This window comes from Balaenoptera acutorostrata, chromosome 6, assembly GCF_949987535.1.
Source record: "Balaenoptera acutorostrata chromosome 6, mBalAcu1.1, whole genome shotgun sequence".
Taxonomy (NCBI): domain Eukaryota; kingdom Metazoa; phylum Chordata; class Mammalia; order Artiodactyla; family Balaenopteridae; genus Balaenoptera; species Balaenoptera acutorostrata.
Genome location: NC_080069.1, coordinates 31,701,325 through 31,722,019, shown reverse-complemented (window position 1 = coordinate 31,722,019; position 20,695 = coordinate 31,701,325). Strand labels below are relative to the sequence as shown.

The 20,695-nt window shown below is 40.4% G+C and overlaps 1 pseudogene; it reads left to right on the top strand.

Moving 5' to 3' along the window:
* Positions 1 to 18,285: 18,285 nt before the first annotated feature.
* LOC103003601 (protein TEX261-like) lies at positions 18,286 to 18,876 on the top strand (annotated as a pseudogene).
* Positions 18,877 to 20,695: the final 1,819 nt, after the last annotated feature.

The following is a 20,695-nucleotide window of genomic DNA, read 5'->3' as shown; positions in this document are numbered from 1 at the left end:
CACCTTAGTCTTCAGCCCGTCCAGATATCAGACTGACATAGCATAACCCAGAGCCCCAGGCAAACAAAAATAGGCATTCACTATAAACCACATTGTTAGCATAAATTATCTAGCATGGCCCAAGATCCTGGGTAAACAAAGACATTCTTATCAGACAGGATAGTCCAAGGGCTTAGAAGTTATCTGCCAAGATCCAGTCAAGGGCTACTCATTTCCTTGGAATGTGCCAAGTTTAAGCATCCCAAGACTTCTGAGTTAACCCCTTACTACACAGTCTTGAATACTTTTGGTTAGCTTCCTACTAGGTATTATATATTTTTATTTGCTAATTCTATTATTTATATTATGAAAGCTATCTGTGCATATATATTAATATACCACACTACTTTCTGAATTCCCTTACTAGTTGTTAAATCTGGTTTTCATGGGTTTTCCAGGTACACAATTCTGTCACTTCCAAACACTTATAGTTCCAGGAAAGTATAGTTCCTGATATTTATGTTACAAATTCTTATCATAAGATTATTTTATAATCATTGATATTCTATTAATTTCTAGAATGCCAGATATCACTTTCATTCTTTAAAAGTACAGGAAAGCATTAAGACCAACACAGTTCATGAGTGTTCACTACCTTTAGTTCCTATGTGAGTAACATTTTTGCTGCTTTCAAGTTCAACCAGAGTCTGTATATTTAATGTTAGATGGATAAAAACAAGCCTTTAGAAAGGTTACCTTGAAAATAATAAAATCTAAACCTACAGAAGAACAATTAAAATACACAGCTGATTTGACCATGCCATCTGCATCCTTGTCTCCTTCTCCAATGTCTTGGCTCACCCCTTTCCAGGAAATCAAATCATAGCCTTAGCTGGCCTCTATTTCTCTGGGCCTTTACATCTAAATAATACTCCTTTATGCTGTATCCTACATGTATTGCCAGAGCATCATTCTAAAACACAAGTCTGATTATGCTCCAAATTCTCTATTTCCTATGTAAAATTTAAATCTTAGCACAGTGCAGAAGAACTTTACAACATGACACTAGCTTTGTCCTATCCAGTACCTACTCTTATCATACAAACCTACTCGATATTCCCCAAACATTTAATGCACGTTGCTATGGACTGGATTGTGCCCTCCCCCATATTCATATATTGAAACCCTAACCTCCAAAGTGATGTTTTTGGAGATGGGGCCTTTGGGAGATAATTAAATTTAGATGAGGTCATAAGTGTGACCCTCACAATGGGATTAGTGCTTTTACAAGAAGAGACACCAGAGCATTCTCTCTCTCTCTTCCATGTGAGGACACAGTGAAAAGACAGCCATCTATAAGCCAGGAACAAAGGCTTCACCAGAGAGTAACCATGCTGATATTTTGATCTTGGGCTTCTAGCCTTCAAAACTGTGAAGAAATAAATTTCTGCTGTTTAAGTCACCTAGTCTATGGTATTTTTTTATGACAGCCTAACAATTCTCTACCAATTCCAATGTGTGTGTGTGTGTGTGTGTGTGTGGAGGGAGAAGAGTGGTTTCACCACCAACAAGAAAATCTTGGACACCAGCTGAAAGTCCTACAGTTTAACCCAATTCTGACACTATTTACTTGGAGATAGCATCAGATTCCACAGGGTAAGAGCTCAGTCCCACATGACCACCCTCTAGTTCAGCTGTCAATTGCAAGCCCGTGTTGTCACCTGTACTTCTGACCATCTGGCTACAGAATGGAGGTTCCTATGACTCCCTCCTAAGATTTGATTAACTTGCTAGAGTGGCTCACAGAGCTCAAAAAACCTGCTTACTCACTGGATTACCAGTCTATTACAAAGGATATAAATCAACAGCCAAATGAAGAGATACATAATGTGAGGTCCTGAACAAGGAAGCTTCTGTCCCCGTGGAGTTTGGGATCCAGCATGGTGGCATGTGGAACCATTCTGGTTGTCCAACCCAGTTCTCCAAAGCCCCTCCTTTTGGGTTTATATGGAGTCTTCATTATATAGGCATGATTGATTAAATTGTTGGCCATTGGTTTTTTCTTATAAATCACAATATTGCACAGCTGAAGCTGACCAAGAAACATGTTTATATCCCCCAGAAGTAGTGTTTTCTGTTCCTTCTGTTTATTTCTGCCTGGAGGTCCCTATAGGACCTCCAGCATACAGGACCTGCAACTTAACTGTGGCCCAGTACAAATGAAAATTCATGACCTCTTATTCAGCAAGCAGCAAAAAAGTGCTGTGAAAGGTACCAATACAGAAAGTGATTTTCTTTCTTCTGCTTTCTCTCGCTTGTTTTTATTTGCTACCTAATGTCATTCTAAGTAAAGAAAAAATAAATTTTAAAATTGTAGTATGAATTTTACCACTTATCTTTATATTATGTGATGCCAGTTTTAAATGCAAATATAAGAACATTCAGCTCATATGTAGAATCACTGAAATTACACAATCCATTGCTCATATGTGCATACAGATTCCATTCTTACCTGGGTAGAGGAAATGCTGCACAAATCTAGGTCAACTGTTTTTATTTCACTTCTTGATACACTCACATTCTGCCAACACTTTCATCTTTCTAGTGAGCGAGGGAAAACTAAAAGAAAAGTGTCTGTGAGCAGCCCTGTCTTCCCCTTTCCTTCCATGTCATCATTTTCAGCTAAGTGGTTGGCCAACGTGGGGGAAGTAGCACAGATAAGAAAGAACAATGATAGGTCATTGGTGTTTCCTTGAAGCCACTGTCTTCTTTCTGTGTTTGAAGCAAGTTCTGTGTTTAAAGCAAGTTCTGCTTGAAGTGGCTTTCAGGCAGTCCCCCCAAAGCCCAGTTCACCCAGCTGTAGCCATCACAGGCTTACCTCATACCTCTCCACTTGGCTCCTTTGGCTGTACACCCAAGCCCTCTCCATGCACGACTACACCAGACTTGTTCTGTTGGGCAAGAGATGTGTCTCAAACTGGGCTTCTCTGAGGGCCTGGCCCTGTCTTTCCCTTCATGTGCTAGGCACTGCGCTAGGTATGGGCAGGCAGCTGTCAGCAACATGACCAAGGCCCTGCTCTCATGGGACTTGTGTTCTATAGGGACAAGCTGGAGGTCGATGAAAAGGAGAAGAGAGAGAAAATAGATAAACAAAAAAGCATGGTAAGTGCAGTGCCACTGCTCCCCAAACCATGCAGGGTGAGGGGAGGACAAGGCAGCAGCAAGAGGTCCCATGAAGCTGGGACAGGAGGGCAGAGAGGAGGAGCCATCAGAAAAGTTGGGATGAACATCCTGCTGGAGGAATGCAGCACCCGTATGCCTAAGTGAGTGGCAGCTGGTGAAGTGGAGCATGCAGGAGGAAAGGGGTCCATCCAGGCCAGGCAGGACCTCTGAATAAGGATAGGACCCTCGAGCTCCTTCTCAGAGCAGTGAGGGCACTGAGGGATGTAAGGCTTCAGGCCTTCCACCTGCCTTATTTTTTGTGGATCACAGTAACTCCTGGTGGGGAAAGCATGGAGAGGCAGAGCAGGAGATCTTGATGGTGAGCTGGCTGAGGAGGTGGCAGTGGAGATTAGAGAAGGGGAAGGAATCCTGTAGTCAGCACACTGTGGGCACCACAAATACTCTGAATGCATTGCAGTAAGGTCAGAGCTGTCAAGTACTTCTCTCTGGGTAGACTTTCTTTCTAAGTTGGGCAGGTTGTTATATACTCCTGTCTTCAGTCCTCCCTCAGATGCTTCTTCCTCCAAAATAGGGGTTGACAAAGCACAGCCCAGGGCCAGAGCCAGCCTGCCACCTGTTTTGGTTCTACCTGTGATATAAAATGATTTTTACATTTTAAAATGGTTGAAAAAAATTAAAAGAAGAATATTTCATGAGGTGGAAATTATATGAAATTTAAATTTCAGTGCCTTTAAACAGTTTTATTGGAACACAGTCACACCCATTCATGGACGTGTTGCCTATGCCGCTTCGTCCTAAAAGGATAAGTTGAGTAGTTTGTGGTCCACAAGGCCTAAATATTTACTACCTGGCTCTTTACAGAAAGTTTGTCAATGCCGCTCTAAAACCCTGGGAGAAGGCAAATCTTTCCTTCTCACTTAGTAACGACCAGAGATGAACATAAGGAAAGAACACAGTGGTGTAGAGGACAGCATGCACTAAGGCGTGGAGATAGGAATGAGGTCAGCATCCACACACACCAAGAGCCCACTCTGTAAGAAAGACCCTGTGGGGACTTCCCTGGCAGTCCAGTGGTTAAGACTCCATGTTTCCAATGCAGGGGGCACAGGTTCAATCCCTGGTCAGAGAACTAAGATCCCACACGCCACAGGGCGTGGCAAAAAGAAAAAAGAAAGAAAGAAAAGAAAGAAAAAAAAGATAGGCCTTGTGGAGGAGAGAATGAGAGTAGATGGGGTGAGTAGGCCATGTCTTGTCAGGAAGTGGCAGAAGAAGGCGGTGTTGTGGTACCATTTGCAACCTGAACCATGGGCTTAATGTGGAAGCCAAGCCACAGAAGGTCTCAGGAGGCCACTATGTCATTCCAGCAAGATGTGAGATCCTAAAGGGACAGATGAAAGATGTGTCCAAAAGTGGAAGCAATAAGAATTGGTTCATCTTCAAGGAATTCATGGAAAAGACTCTGACAAGTACAGGTTTCTGGTAACTGACTGTACTGCTGAACTGAATGAATAAGCATTTTCAGAACTCTAATGGAAAACTGATGAATTCATAAAAGTGCTAACAAACAAAAGATCAAGATAAAAAAAATTAATTACATGGGACTGAGTGAACTGATGAGGATGATTATAATTTTTATGACTTTCTGTTTGAATGAAAAAAAAAAATCCCACAAGGACTCAGAGGCAAAAAATATACAAATCAATTTTCACTGCAAAGTAAAGGGGCTGTTACAGTGGAGGATTACTGGACTGAATGTCAATATTATGACATAGTATGAGTGTGTTTCGTGTTTGGTAATTGCAATCATTGTTGCTTTTGTTGTGGTCATCCATTTACAATGTTTGGTGTCAGTTTATCTCTTGTAAAAATAAAATACAGTGTGTGTGTGTGAGTTGTGGGAAAAAATTTTTAAAAGGTTAAAAAAAAAAAAAGAATTGGTAACTGACTGCTTTAAGGGAAAGAGAAAGAATTGAGTCAAAACTGACTCCAGTTTCTAGCCAAGTTTGAACTGGGGAAAAAGGATTCACCACAGAGAGAAGAAATAAAACTGATGCTATACAATGGAGGTGAGGTAACAGCGAGACAGTTAAAAATATCCTTTAAGCAGACATGAACTAGAAGTCAGGACACAGAGTCTAGATAAAATGCTAGGCAGCCATCAATTCAGAAACAAATGCAGTCTCCAGGGCAAGAACTTGAAGCAAGGAAAGCCACAGAACAAGCCCTGGTTTCTATTAGGAGGTTAGAGGGGAAATCCATAGGAGGAAAGAGAAGAAGCGGAGACCAGAGAATCTGGATATTATTACACCACTTAGGCAGAGGGAAAAGACCCTCAAGAAAGGGCCACCACTGTGGGGGCCAGAAGGCATCCTGCAAGGAAGACTTCCTGTCAACACCTTGCAGTTAAGTGTGAGAAGGAAGGTAGAGCAGACAATATGGAGGTAGATAGTCGTGACCAATGATGGCACATTGAGGAGAATAAGGGGGAAATCACCAACACGAGTGCATGTGTGTGAAAAGAATATTAAAGTTAAATTCCTAAGTGAAAAGTTAAAATTGTAGTCTAATATCTCACAGTAGAGGAGAAAAGCAAAACAGAGATTAGAGTTTTTGTTTTTTGTTACTAAGAAGACGATTAAAGTCACACTATAACAAATTTTAGACTTCCATAAGAAAATAACTGACAGAGATGAAGGTTGAATTGAACATTACATAATTAAGAATCCAATTTTACTGGACCTGAGGTGAATAAATAAAACATATACCAGGTTTATTACTTTTTTCCCTTAAGTTTTCAAATTGAACAGGATAATCTTAAATTATATCCCACATTAAACTAAAGAATTTAGGTTTAAAAGCTGGAAAATAAATTAACAAGTGATAAGGGATAGGACAGAGGTCAAAGACAAAGAGAGAACACTGATATCACATAGACGGATGGAGAGGGATCACTCACATGGAAAGCACAGTATCTGCATCATGCTTACTTGCTCTCAACACACATTCACTGAATGTGAACTACACACAATGTACAAAGTAAATGAGATATTGCTCTTCCTTCAATAGATTTACTGTCTAAAATGCTGCATTTATAAAATAGAACCTATTTTCTTAGTGAATCTGAGAAAGAACTCTAGTAACCTGATTTACTTTATAATCATTCAACCTAGGTTTTTGTTGACTCCATAATAGCAAATCTATTGGTTGGAACTAAGGGGGTAAAAAAAGCACGTCTAAAATGTAAATTCCATAATGACTTTAACTCTCAGCAGTGTACGAAAAAAAAAATCTTCATTTTGTGTCAGGAAAAGCCTAAACTCCTAAAGTTCTTACATCTGAATTGTGGAAGACAGAAGCCCTGATGTTATCCATATTCAGCAAGTGGAACGTCTTGAGAGCTCCTTCCCAATTAGAAGCTTTGCTCTTCTCTCTACTTCTCAAATACAGGCAGAAAAGATAACTTGTAAAATGCAAAAACTAAGTAAGAGAGAGAGAGGAAGAGAAATAGGAAAGAAGGGGGAGGAGGAAGAGAAGGAGAAAAGAAAAGAGAGAACACTACTTAACATCCTAAAATGATCTGACAAGGACTTTTCCTTAGATTTATTTTTGTTTCCTTACCATTTCTGTGGTCTTCAAAAATGAGTCATAATTCAGCTGCACATATTAAAACCCCCACAAAAACAGTACATTTTATTTCAGCTTGAAAGTAGACATGTGGTTTGGAGTTTTAAAGTAATATAGAACCAAGTCATACTTTCTCCCTTCATGAGCCACTTCAAAGCTATTTATGATGTGTCAGGTCTGGTGTGAGGTCAGCCATTTGCACATCATATGAAACAAGTTTAATTATGGGAATGTTAGAGAAATATAAGTAAATTAAAAGTGTGCATCTCAGAAAGAAGGTGCACATTCCCACAGAATTCATTTATGATTCTTTTATGGAAGTTATGTCACTGAGTCCAAGCTCGCTCTGCACGTCGCATGACAGGCCAATAAATCGGGAGATGAGGTGTTGAGGCAAGGAATACGACTTTATTCGGAAAGCCAGGAGACCGAGAAGAAGGCAGACTAGGGTCCCCCCTAAAAAATCTTATGGGGTCTGGATGCCAGTTTCTTTTATAGAATCAGAGAGAGAGAGAGGGGGTGAAGAAGTAAAGTAAAAAGGGCCATCAGTCTTGCAAAACATCTCCTGGAATGGCCAGCCTTGGGGAGGGCATGTGTTAATTTCTTCCTTTCCGCAGCCATTCACAGGTGGGCAGGGTCAGATTGTCTCCCTGTGAGCTGAACAAAGGCACTTTAGTTTCATATTCAGGCAGAGGGGCAGGGTTCCCTGAGGTAGACCATTATGTATGATTATAATAACAAAAGCAATGAAAAGCAAAGGTTAAAGTCAAAGAAACAGATCCAACATGGGGTCGAAATTGGCTCTTCCCTGTTACAGTTAGACATTGAAAATGGGATATATTAATCTGTAGAAAGATAATTGTCCAATCTATGAATAGTCACAATTTATTTCCTATACTAAGGAATGCCAAATCCTAATTAGATGCTCCCCTCTTGCTGTTTTTAGGCATTTATACAAAAATACTAAAACTGTCAGATTTTTTAAAGTGGAACATAATTTTTAAACTGTGCTTAGCAGCTAGATCTCTGAAAACACCTTTCAAAATAGAAATAGGAAATTTTTGAAAAGTGATATAGAAATTAAAATTAGGTGTTTAAAGAATTATTTCTGCTTCTAAGATGAAGTAACAAAAACAGATGAAGTATATGAGACAATTATTTTTCTGACATTGGCTCTCAAAGGTGAAGGAAAATGACCCTGAAAGAGGGGAAGCAAATAAGGAGAGACCTAGGACTGTCCACAGTTCACTGCCTGGAGAGAGCATCCAGGGTGCAGCAGGAGGAGGTGACTCCAGGGGGAACAGGTGGTCCACCTGAGTTGAGGAGAAGGAACTGAGAGTCTGGGGAGAACCAAGCCACTAGAGTTTACAGAGCAGAGTGCACAAGAGGAGAGAACTACATGGAGAAAGAGCTCTGAAGATTTCCAGAAGGTCCCCTTAGAATACTGAGTACTGAGCAGTGTGTGAGTGTGGGGATGCCACCCAAGGCTAGGGAAAGAACCACGAGTGAGGAGTGAGAGAACAATCACCAGAGATTTGCAAGGCTGGGAATAGTTCCTGCTCCACCAGTCAGAAGAGAAAACATTGCAATTCTCAGGCTATTAGATAGGGTACTCAGGAGGGTACTTCCTTGGTGGTATAGTGGAATCAGCCCTAGAACAAAGGTTGCTCTGGTTGTTACCAAATGCAATTCATGTGCCTGACTCACAGTGAGGCTAAATATACCAAAACATCAGCATTTAGAGCAGAGAAAAGTTTATTGCAAGGCCAAGCAAGAAGAATGGGTGGCTCATGCTCAAAATCCCTGAACTCTCTGATGGTTTTTAGGGAGAAGTTTTTATAGGCAAAATTTGGAGTGAGGGCTGCAGGGTGTGTGACTTTCTTCTGACTGGCTGGTGGTGAGGTAACAGGGCAGTGTTCCAGGAATCTTATGTTTAGCCTGAAGTTACCATCCTCTACCTGGGTGAGGACCTTAGTTCCTACAGAAGAACTCAAAGACATTGTTAGGTATATTCCTTGAGGAGGAACCAGGACACTTCCCCAAGGTTACACTATTGTTTCTTGACTGCTCCTCCTTTCTTTCTGCATTCCCTCCCTTCCTTAATTAGCAACTATTTGAATCTGCCCTTTGGAACTCAGGGAAGGTCAAGGAGGCTGAAGCCTTTTGCCTGCAAATAAGAAACGGGGGACACAGAAGGGATTTGTACCAGGGAAGGTCCCACAGGGTCTTGCTCCATTTCATGGTCTTACATAACATCTCTCAAGAGCAAACCTTGAAAGATCAAACTGTTACCAAGTGACTTAGCTGCGTCTCTAAACAATGTTCACTAATGTTCACAGGAACCCAAAATTAGCCAGCATTCAGCAAGGTAAAACTCACAGTGTCTGGCATGCAAAGAGTTAGGAAAATATGACCCATAATGAGAAGAAAAAATCAATTAATAAAAATAAGCCCAGAGATGATACAGTTATTAGGATTAGTAGATAAGGACATTGAAATAATTATCATAGCTGTATTCCATATTCAATGTTCAAGAAAGATTGCACAGGTTATTAGGGATAGGAAAAATATGAAAAATACCCAAATCAAGCTACCTAAAATGAAAATACAATCTCTGAGATAAAAAATACTGGATGGGACTAACAGCAGATTAGACAATAAAGAAGAAAAAATGGCTGAACTTGAAGAAATAGCAGCAGAAACTATCCAAAGTGAAACACAAAGAAAAAAGATTGAAAAAAATTAATGGAGCATCAGTGAGTTGTGGGACAAATTCAGTCAGATTAATACACATATAATCAGAATGAAACAGGAAGGAAGGGGGCAGGGCACAAACTTTAAAGGAATGACATGGCCCAAGGACATGACATAAACTGATTAGAACAAAATGGGTCCAAGATGGCCGACAAGTTGACTTCCATTAGACCTTGAGCCTCAGTATATGCTCACTGTAACACATCAGCAAGTTAAATGACACACCCACAGGCGCCATGACAGTTCCAAGGCCGACCATAAGGATAAAAAAGTGGGCAGTGCCCCATTTCCTGGAAATTCCCACCCCTTCCCAAAATAGCTGGAATACTCCTCCCATTTATTAGCCTATGAAACTACCCACCCCTATAAAAACTGACAACCCCATACCCTGGTGCCTTTCTCACCTTCTAAGATGGCCCACACTCTGTCTGTGGAGTGTGTTCCTCTCTAAATAAATCCACTTCTAACCTATCACTTTGTCTCTCACTGAATTCTTTCTGAGATGAGACATCAAGAACCTGAGCTTCATTAACTCCTGAAACCAGGTGTGTGATCTCAGTTGGAAGACTGTGGGTTTTGGCCAGGTTCAAGTCCCGGCCATGTGGGTTGGAGTCCCAGTCAGGGTTTTGGCCAGGTTTGAGTCCTGGCTGCATGGGTTCAAGTCCCATTCAGGGTTCTGGCCAGGTTAGAGTCCTGGCCTCACGGGTTCAAGTCCCAATCTGAGGTGCATGGTTTCAGGAGTCCCTGTAGGAGAAAAGAGGGAAAGGGAACATTATTGAAAAAAATAACATCCCCCAAATTTCCAAATCTGATAAAAACTCTAAACCAGTGGTGCTCAACTGGGGGTGACTTTGCCCTTGAGGACATTGGCAATGTCTGGAGTCATTTTTGGTTGTCACAGAGGAGAATAATACTGGAATCTAGTGGGTAGAAGCCAGGAATGCTAAACATCCTATAATGCATAGACAGCCTCCACCAGGCCCCATAGTGCTGAGACTGAGAAACTCGGCTCTAAATCTGCAGGTCCAAGAAGCCCAATCAGCCCCCAGCACAGAGAGAGGGGGGGAGAGAGAGAGAAGAGAACAACACGAAGGCATGTCATAATGGATTGCCTTAATCTGTGATAGAGAAATCTTAAAAGTAGCCGGGACAAAAAGGCATATTATGTCACAAAATCAAAGATAAGAATGATCATGAACTTCTCTTCAGAAGCAATGAAAGCCAGAAGATAGTGCAGCAAGATATTTACAGGACTGGGGTCTAAGTGTGGGGCTGTAAACCTACATTTCTATAATCAGCAAAAATATTTAGAAAACTAAGGCAAAACAAAGACTTTTTCAGATATAGTGAAACTGAAAGAATTCATCTCCAGCAGATTTGTAGTATAGGACATAATTTTTAAAGTTCTTCAGGAAGAAGAAAATCATACCAGGTTGAAATCTGTGAGGAGAAATAGACAAATCACAATTGTAACAAGAGATTCCAACACCCCTCTCTGAACAACTGAAAGAATGAGTAGGCAGAAAATCAGGAAAGGCATAGAAGACTTGAACAAGACTTGAACAATATTATCAATCAGCTTGACCTAATTGACATTTATAAAATACTCCACCCAACAACAGCAGAATATGTATTTTTCCAAGTGCACATGGGATGTTTACCAAGACAGACTACATCTGGGCTATAAAACAAGTCTTGATAAATTTAAAATAATTTAAATCATACAAAGTATGCTCTCTGATCACAATAGAATTACCTTAGAAATAAATATTAGAAAGATATCTAGAAAATCACCAAATACTTGTGAAACCAAGCAGGACCCTGTGGGATTCCTGGGCACAAAAGACTTTCTGTGTCCCCCGTTTATTGTAGGGAATAGACTCCAGCCTCCATGACATTCCCTGAGTTCCAAAGGGCAGATTCGAACAGTTGCTAATCTGGGAAGGGAGGGGATGCAAAGACAAGGGAGGAGCAGCCAAGAAACAATAGTGCAGCCTTGGGGCAGGGTCCTGGTTCTGCCTAAAGGGACACACATAACAATATCTTTGAGCTCTTTACAGAACTAAAACCCCCAACAAGTAAAAGATGTTAGCATTCTTCATTCCAGAGAAGACCACCTGAGGCCAGATTAAAGGAACCAGAGAAGTTCATCAGGAGACTACCTGAGACCAGATTAAAGGAGTGCAGGCCCTGCACACACTCTAATCCTTATCAGCAACCCTGCCCTTGAACCATTACTACAAAACTCCTCACCAAATCCTCCTGGGCTGGGACACACAGTTTTGAGAGGCATGAACCCACTGTGTCCCCCTTTTCCTGGCAAAGCAATAAAGCCATTCTTTTCTACTTCACCCAAAACTCTGTCTCTGAGATTTGATTTGGCACTGGTGCACAGATGCTGAGTTTTCAGCAGCAGTTTTAAGTCAGGGTTAACTTTTGTCCTATGGATATCTGATTGCTCTAACACCATTTGTTGGAAAGACCATTTTTCCTTCATTGAATTGCCTTTGAATCTATATTAAGAATCAGCTATCCATACTTGTGGGGTTATTTCTGGAGAATCTCTTCTGTTCCATTGACCTATGTGTTTATTCTTGCACCAGTACCACACAGTCTTGATTACCATAGCTATGTAAAAAGCCTTAAGATTGCTTCCCAATTTATTCTCCTTTTTCAAAATTTTATTAGATATTCTAGTTCCTTTGACTTTCCAAATACATTTAGAATAATATCATCTATATTGACAAAAAAATCTTGCTGGGATTTTGATAGAAATTGCCATAAATCTGTATATCACTTTAGAGGCAAGTGACATCTTTATAATGTTGAGTCTTCCAAACATGAACATATTATATCTCCATTTATTTAGATGTTGTTTGATTTCTTTCTTCAGAATTTTGTAGTTTTGAGCATTGAAGTTCTGTGAATATTTTCTTATATTTACACCTAAATATTTCACCTCATCTTGAGCTATTGTAAATGCATCCTTAAGTATGATGCTGTCTGTAAGTTTTGTAGACACCTTTTTGAGGTTGAAGAAGTTCCTTTTACTCCTACATTGCTGAAAGCTTTTATCATGAATCTGTATTGGGTTTTCCCAAATGTTTTATTTTTTTGCATGAATTGAGATGAACTTATGATTATATATTATTCTATTACTATGTATTACATGAATTGATTTTTAGATATTAAAATCACTTTAGAATAAATCTCACTTGGTCATGGTGTATAATCCTTTTTATGTATTGCTGAATTTGACTTGGGGATATTTTGTAAAGAAATCTTGTGACTGTGATAAGACTGGATATTGTACTAAAATTTTTTTCTTATGATGTCTTTGTCTGGCTTTGGTATCAGGGTAATAATGGCCTCATTGAAGAAGTAGGGAGTCTCCCTCCTCCTCAACTCTCTGAAGAATTTGTGATATATTATTATTATTTCTTCTTTAAATATTTGATAAAATTCATCAGTGATGCCATCTGGGCCATGCGTTTCTTTGTGGAATTTTTTTATTCCTAATTAAACTACTTGCCTTGTTATAGGTCTATTCAGATATTCTATTTGCTCTTTTTTAAAAAATATTTTTCACCTCCTTTATTTTAGCATTGGTGTTTTGACTATAGATTTTTTTTCTTTTTTTAAGAATTGGGGACTTCCCTGGTGGTCCATTGGTTAAGAATCTGCCTTCCAATGCAGGGGACGTGGGTGCAATACCTGGTCGAGGAACTAAGATTCCACATGCCATGGGGCAACTAAGCCCATGCACCACAACTAGAGAGCCTGCATGCCACACCTACTGAGCCCATGCACTCTGGAACCTGTGAGCCACAACTAGAGAGAAGCCCATGAGCCACAATGAAGAGCCCACATGCCACAGAGAAGAGCCTGTGTGCCACAATGAAAGATCCCACACACCACAACTAAGACCCAATGCAGCCAAATAAATAAATAAATAATTGAAGTATAGTTGAATTACAATGTTGTGTTAATTTCTGCTGTACAGCAAAGTGATTCAGTCATATATATATATTCTTTTTCATATTCTTTTCCATTATGGTTTATCACAGGATATTGACTATAGTTCCCTGTGCTATACAGTAGGACCTTGTTGTTTATCCATCCTATATATATAATGGTTTGCATCTACTAACCCCAACCTCCCCCTCCATCCCCCCCACTGCCATTGGCAACCACAGGTCTGTTCTCTATGTCTGTGAGTCTGTTTCTGTTCTGTAGGTAGGTTCATTTGTGTCATATTTTAGATTCCACATATAAGTGATATCATATGGTATTTATCTCTCTCTTTCTGACTTACTTCACTTAGTATGATAATCTCTAGTTCCATCCATGTTGCTGCAAATGGCATTATTTCATTTTTTTTTAATGGCTGAGTAGTATTGCATTGTATATATGTACACATTTTCTTTATCCATTCTTCTGTCAATGGACATTTAGGTTTTTCAGATATTCTATTTCTTCTTGACTCAATTTTGGTTATTTGCATCTTTCTAGGAATTTGTCTATTTTAACAAAGTTGTCTATTTGTTGCTATAATTAGTTCAGAATATTCTCTTATAATCATTTTGATTTCTGTAAGGTCAGTTGTGAAGTCCACGCTTTCATTTCTGGTTTTGGTAATTTGTGTCTTGTCTCTTATTTTTTTGGTTAATATAGCTAAGTTTTGTCAATTTTGTTGGCCTTTTCCTAGAATCAAATTTGGTTTCATTGATTATCTCTATTAATTTTTTTCTATGTCATTGATTTCTGCTTTTAATATTTATCATCTCTTTCCTTCTATTTGCTTTATAATTGTTTGCTCATTTTTTCAAGTTTCCTATGGTGAATGCTTGAGTTGTTGGGTTGAGATACCTTTTTTCGTTTTTGACTTAAGGCAATAAATTCTCCTCTAAGCACTGCTTTCACTGAATCCCCTATATTTTGATTTGTTGTGTTTCTGTTTTAATTGAGTTAAATCTTTAAATTTTAATCTTCTGCTATCTTTTGGGGGCCATGGATTATTTAGAAGTTTAATTTCCAAATACTTGAAGTTTTCCCAGATTCTTTCAGTTATTGATCTCCATTTTAATCCCATTGTGTTCAGAGAACACACTTTGCATAATCTTTATCTTTTTCAACTTAGTGAGGCTTGTTTTGTGTCTCAACATATGACCTATGCTGGAGAATGTTCCATGAATTCTTGAAAAGAATATGTATTCAGCAGTCATTGGTGTATGTTCTGTAAATGCTACTTAAGTCAAGTTGGTTGATAGTGTTGTTAAAGTCTTCTTCATCCTTTCTGATTTGCTGCCTGATTGTTCTTTCAATTACTGAGAGTAGAGTACTGAAATTTCCAACTATTATTTTTGAAATGTGTATTTCTTCTTTCAGTTCTGTCGAGATTTGCTTCATGTAATTGGGACTCTGTCATTAGGTGTGTGTATTTTAAAATTTTTATATGTTCCTTGTGTATTGATAATGAATTGCCTCTCTTTGTCTCTAGTATTATTTGTTTCCTCAAAGTCTACCTTGTCTGATTTCAAGACAAACTACAATATAGCCCTTCCAGTTCTCTTGTGGTTATTATATGCCTACTATATGTTTTCCACACAAATTTGTTTGAATCTAAGATGCGTCTCTTGTAGAAAACAAAGTTATATCTTGATTCTTCATCCAGTCTCACTATCTGTGCCTTTTAAGTGGGATGTTTAACACATTCACATTTAATGTAATTATTGATATGCTTGGACTTAATCTACCAATTTGCTACCTTTTTTCTATATGTCTCATATCTCTTTTCTTCCTCCATTCCTCCTTTACTATCTTCTTTTGTTCTAAATGAAATTTTTAGAGAGCACTCTTTATTCCTCTATTGACATTTTAACTATTTTTTTAGTTATTTTATTAATGATTGCCCTAGGGATTACAATATGCATCTTACCTTATCACAGTTTACTTTAGAATAATACTAACTGAAATTTGGTCAAATAGAGAACATCTGCTCAAATTTATCATTTCTTTCCCTGGCCTTTATACTATTATTGTGACATCTATTGCATTTATATATATTATAAATCCAATAATATAGCTTTAATATGTTATGCATTTTAATTAAGAGAAGAAATGAGAAAAAATACATATAGAGCCTTTGATATTTACTTATGTATTCCTTCATTTCCTCCTGTGTATTTCAAGTTACTATCTGGTATCATTTTCTTTCAGTCTGAAGGACTGTTTTTGTATTTCTTGTTAGGCCAATATGCTAGCACCTCTTGATCTTTATTTGTCTGGAAAAAGCTTTTACCATCTTCATTTTTAAAGGATAGTTTTGCTGGATATAGAATTCTTGTTTGGCAATCTTTCCTTTGGCACTTTAAATATGTCATTCTACACTTTTATGTTTTCCATTGTTTTTGATAAGTCATTTTATCATTCAAGTGTATGTCATTTTCCTCTTGCTTTCAAGATTTTCATTTTGTATTTGGCTTTCAACAGTTTGGCTATGAAGTGCATGGTGTGGATCTCTTTGTGTTTATCCTTCTTGGATCTGTAGGTTAATGTTTTTCATCAAATTTTTGAAATTTGGCCCATTATATCTTCAAATATTTTTCTGTCCCTTTCCCTTTCTCCTCTCCTCTGAGACTCCCATTACAATTATGTTGGTACACTTGATGTTGTCTCACAGATGCCTGTGGCTGTCTTTAACTTTCTTCAATCTTTTTTTCTCTTTGTTTTCAGATTAGACAATTTTTATTGATCTATTATGCTTGCTATTTCTTCTTTTAGGCATCTTAATTCTGCTTTTGAGCCCCTTTAGTAAAAGTTTCATTTCAGTTATTGTAATTTTCCATTCAAGAATTTCCATTTGAGGGCTTCCCTGGTGGCGCAGTGGTTGAGAATCTGCCTGCCAATGCAGGGGACACGGGTTCGAGCCCTGGTCTGGGAAGATCCCACATGCCACGGAGCAACTGGGCCCATGAGCCACAATTACTGAGCCTGCGCGTCTGGAGCCTGTGCTCCCCAACAAGAGAGGCTGCGATAGTGAGAGGCCCGCACACCACGATGAAGAGTGGCCCCCGCTTGCCGCAACTGGAGAAAGCCCTCGCACAGAAACGAAGACCCAACACAGCCATAAATAAATAAATAAATAAAAATTTTAAAAAAAGAATTTCCATTTGGTTCTTTTGTATAACAACATCTTTATTGAGAGTCTCTATTTGTTGAGTGATTGCTGTAATGCATTGCTTTAATTATTTAAATATGGGTTCCTTTAACTGTTTGAATTTATTTACAATAGCTGTTTTGAAGGCTTTGTCTGCTATATCCAATATCTGGGGATAACCAGAGCCAATAGCTATTGACTCCCTTTTTTCTGAGTATGGGCCACACTTTGTTGTGCCTTTGCCTGTCTTATGATGTTTTATTGAAAATATAATGTATTGTAGCAACTCTGGATTCCAATTCCCTTCTCTCATGTATTATTGCTGTTGTTTTGTTTGTGTACTCTGTCTCCCCAACAGTGTATGGCTGCTGATGTATCTGCTCAGTTGTTTGCTCTTATTTTTTTGTTTAAGCCCTGTTTCCCAGGTTTTGTCCTGGTGACTGCATAGCTTTGCATTCAGGTAAAGGATAATCAGATTGTTCTCAGAGCTAATGAGGTTTCCACCTTCTGCTGATGGGTCTGTGTTTGGGCAGGGGAGCACCTTCTAAGCTCAAGTGACTTTCAAGTCTACTCTGGCTTTCATATTCCATGAAATCTCTTGCATCTTTGCTCCATAAAAAGGATACTGTGGTGGCTGGAGACGTGCAAATGTCTTCAGTCTGCTCTAGTCTTTCTCATACATGTGCACACACTCTGGGATATGTTGAGAATTTATCAAGTCCCCATTGCTGTCTCACCTCCTGCAGCTCCCTAGTAAATCCTCAGCTTTCCTTCTGGTCCATTGCTTGCTCAAAACGGTCCTGAACTGTTAGCAAAGCTTCAGGTCTTCCCTGATCACTTGCCAATGAGATCTACTTTAACTGAAATAATTCCAAATCAAGTGAGATCTCTCTAGCAGTGGAATCAAAGGTGATAGTTTTCTTGCCCTGCCTCCACATTTTTTAAAATAAATTTATTTATTTTATTTATTTTTGGCTACATTGGGTCTTCGTTGTTGTGCGTGGGGTTTCTCTAGTTGCGGCAAGCGGGGGCTACTCTTTGTTGCAGTGCACGGTCTTCTCATTGCAGTGGCTTCTCTTGTTGCGGAGCACGGGCTCTAGGCACGTGGGCTTCAGTAGTTGTGGCTTGTGGGCTCTAGAGCGCAGGCTCAGTAGTTGTGGCCCATGGGCTTAGTTGCTCCGCGGCATGTGGGATTTTCCCGGACCAGGGCTCAAACCCGTGTCCCCTGCATTGGCAGGCGGATTCTTAACCATTGCACCACCAGGGAAGCCCCTGCCTCCACATTTATTGAATTATGGTGATGGGAGGTGACAGCAGTTTCCCCAAGAAAGAACATCATATGCTTTTGCTGTTTGTAACTGAATTTCAGTAGTTTTCATGAATAAAATTTTCCCAGTTTGATGTGTGCACTTGGTGAATTTCCAAGCACTGAAATAGTTTGACAGTTTTGATCGCTTTCTCCAGCTTTGATAAATGATTTTTGGGAAGAGGATGTGTGGACTTGCTAACATGATCATGTCAAAAATCCAAATAGCAAGCGTGCAGGCCTATCCCAGCGGTCAGGGGGCAGGCAGGGCGTGGGCGTCATGTGGCTCGTGTGTCTGCTGAGCTGGCTGTTGCTCTTCATCCAGGTGGTCTTCATCCTGCTGGCCATCGTAGCTGGACTCTATTACCTGGCAGAATTGATAGAAGAATACACAGTGGCCACTAGTAGGATCATAAAATACATGACCTGATTCTCCACAGCTGTATCAATTGGCCTCTACATTTTTGAGTGCTTCCCCACCTGCATGATTGGCATGGGTCTCTGCACCAACCTTGTCTACTTTGGCCTCCTCCAGACCTTCCCCTTAGTCATGCTGACCTCGCTTAACTTCATCCTGTTGTGTGGGCTAGTGGTGGTGAATCATGACCTAGAGTTTCAAGTTTTTGCAGAGGAATATTATCCTTTCTCAGAGGTCCTGGCTTATTTCACTTTCTGCCTGTGGATAATCCCATTTGCATTCTTTGTGTCACTGTCGGCTGGGGAGAACGTCCTAACCTCCACCATGCAGCCAGGAGATGACGTGGTCTCCAATTACTTCACCAAAGGCAAGCGGGGCAAATGCTTGGTGATCCTGGTTGTCTTCTCCTTCATCAAAGAAGCCATTCTACACAGTCGGCAGAAGATATACTGACCCACTGGGGAGGGGATGCTGGGGCAAGATCAGGAGAGTCAGGCCCCTGGGCCTCTGCACTAGGTGGGGCCCAGTAGCTAGAAGGCACCTTCCCCCAGCCCTGGCCCTCCTTCCCTGACTCCCCCAGATGCCCCCATCCCCACCCTCCTCAGGAGGTTCAGCTTGGCTCAGATCTGATGCTGCCAGAGGCTGAGACTTCAGAGGGCACCAGGGAGGATGCTGTGCCTGCTTAGCCAGGAGGCCGTGGTCCACCTTTGGGGGGCAAAGGCTGAGCTCCTGTGGCCCTCCTGCCCCCTCCTGTGATGGGCCAGGAGTTCTGGCTCAGCCAGGGCAGGCAGGGCAGGGGCTGTGAAGCTGGAGAGCAGATGGTGATAATGGCTGTGGCAGATGGCCGTAGGGATGGGCTGTGGCTTAGCACTTGCAAGAGAAAGTTTTTGCTGTTGAACTGCGATTTCTGTCCAAGTGCTGATTGCCATTTGAATAAAGATGCTAGGTGGCACTGTTTGCCTTAATACCCTGAAAAAAAAATCCAGAGTATTTTTGTTGCAAGAATTCTCTTGCAGTGCTAGACATTGTTTATCTTTACTCACCATCCATTTCTACATTTATTCTTCTACTCCTTGTGAAGGGTGGGAAGGTTAAAAACTACATTTCCCAGAGGCTTTTGCTCTTAGGAGTCTGGATTGATTGACTTGGGTTCTGCCAATGAGATGTGATTGCATGAGATATGGAAGGCAGAAGGGAGGAGGGTGCCATTCTCTTGGTAGAGATGGCACTGATGTGTAGGTTCTGGCAGATGTGAACTTTTGCAATGGCCCAAATCCATGTCCCACTCACTTTCACCCAGTTTCATGGGTGTGGCAGCTGTGACCTTGGCAATGGTTTTGTGCGGCTTCTTGATCTCTGGATTACAGCCGCTATGGCATGACTTTGAGGTCTAGTCATAGCCCCACTGACTTCAAATCTTAAAGTCCTTTCCATGATTTTGCAAGCAACTGATTCCCTGTATTAAATCCTTATCTGTTTGAAACATCTAGAGTGATTTCTATCTCCTGAACTACAACTTCATCTATACAATTATACTTTGGAGACTTTGGGATGATTAAACTCTTCTTTTGGGCAATGGTTACTGTCCCTTGAGGGGCTATTACCCAGGCCTGACTGAGAAAATCACAAATCACCCATAGTTCCTGGACTGGGATGTGGCAATCGTATGAGACTTGGATTATCTTCATTGGGCAGGGTTGATATGTATTTTATGTAGGTGTGGGCATTATTTAAAGTGTGCATATGGGAAAGGGGTTGTGAGAAGAGTTGTTTGTTGGTGAAATCTCAAACATTTCAGCTCAGATGCCCAGATCCCAGATGCATGGAGCCTGGGAGGTGAGGATCAGCCCCTTCTTTGAGCTTCAATACTGGGAGGTTGGCTTGTCTCCCATCAAAACTCACATGATGGGGGAATTCTCCCAACACAGGAAAGGGTTCTGATCCTAGGGGCCCAGAAATAACACAGATTTGTCACAGCGGTAGTTGGATGAGAGCCTGGAAAGATGGGGAGGCCACATGGGGGAGCTAGGTTTAACACAGCCTTGGAAATTCATCTGGAAATGCCATGTTGGCTGGGGATCCAGGAGGACCCAGAGGTGGAGTAAGACATGAAGAACAGTTTAGGTGGCAGTGGGGTGATGATGATGAGTGAGAGTGTAGATTCCCCTCCCCATCTCCCAGAGCTCAGGGGCTCAAACCCATGGCCATATCATTCTCTGTTCCTCAATTTCCTCATCTGAAAAATGGGGATAATAGCTAGGCCATTAGGCTT